This window comes from Opisthorchis viverrini, assembly GCF_000715545.1.
Source record: "Opisthorchis viverrini unplaced genomic scaffold opera_v5_198, whole genome shotgun sequence".
NCBI classification, from domain to species: Eukaryota; Metazoa; Platyhelminthes; class Trematoda; order Opisthorchiida; family Opisthorchiidae; genus Opisthorchis; species Opisthorchis viverrini.
In genome coordinates, this window is record NW_008751849.1 from 1,030,767 (window position 1) to 1,031,852 (window position 1,086).

The following is a 1,086-nucleotide window of genomic DNA, read 5'->3' on the forward strand; positions in this document are numbered from 1 at the left end:
TCACTTGGAACAACTTAGTATCCTTCAAATCATAGACTATCTTGAATTGTAATCTAAGTTCCATTTGTTCTCACCTTCGTGAATATTTCAGTTCCTTCTGGCCCGACAAATATTCGTGTCGAACCAATCGCTGGTACTCCAAGTGTGTCCGTTGCCTGGGATTATGAGAGTGAATTTAAAATAGCCCACTTTGTTGTGAACGTATACGGAACAAACGGATCCGCTGTTAAGTCAATGAAAACCAGCGAGCTTGCAGTGAACATCACCGAACTACCGGTGTGCGTGTCTCTTGTGGTAGGTGTGCTCGCCCACAATGAGGTTGGAGACGGTACCGAAGGAAAGAGTTCACAGTTCAGCATATCCGAAGGTAACTTTTCCTAGGTATGGCATTATTAAGTTAATATTTTTTATATAGGCCAAAAGGGTATTTCACACTGTATGTTGACAACTTTTTTGGAAAGGATTCTCTGTTCTTGACAGAAACCACTCGCCTTGGGCTACATGTGGCACGGCGTATTTAATCGGCAAAACGCGCCATAAAAGTAACTTGTCCAAATTTAAGGACACCCGAAAATAAATTCAAACTATGCTGGGAGTGTAAAGGCCAGTATACGGCGTTTCATTTGGTTAGGTTGATGAACAAAGGGCAGTCCGTTATTCAAAAGAACACCGTGAATCTGCTATATCTTGCACAACTCTGAGCAACTGTTACGTGCGGAAGGGGCTAGAATGCTTAAAGAATCTATCAAAATTCGTCCTGTTTGAGATCTACCACACGAAGTGGCCCGGTGTAACCTAGCAATTTCATTAGGGACTCCACAAGCAGAGGAATTCAGGTGAGTGTTTTGTCTGGTGAATCAGCTTACTTTACGGAACTTCAGGACAGTATTGATTTACACGGGTGTATTTGGCCCAATTTGGTTCAGTAACTTGGACAAAACAGGTGAACCTGAGTCTCCGACAGCTTACATGCACGTTCAGTTGATCATCAATGTAGGGAGCAGGTGGAATTCTTTGCCGTTACAGAAACTGATCCATCAGTTTCCTCCTTAAACCTGTTCCAGTTTGGCAAAGTATGATAGAATC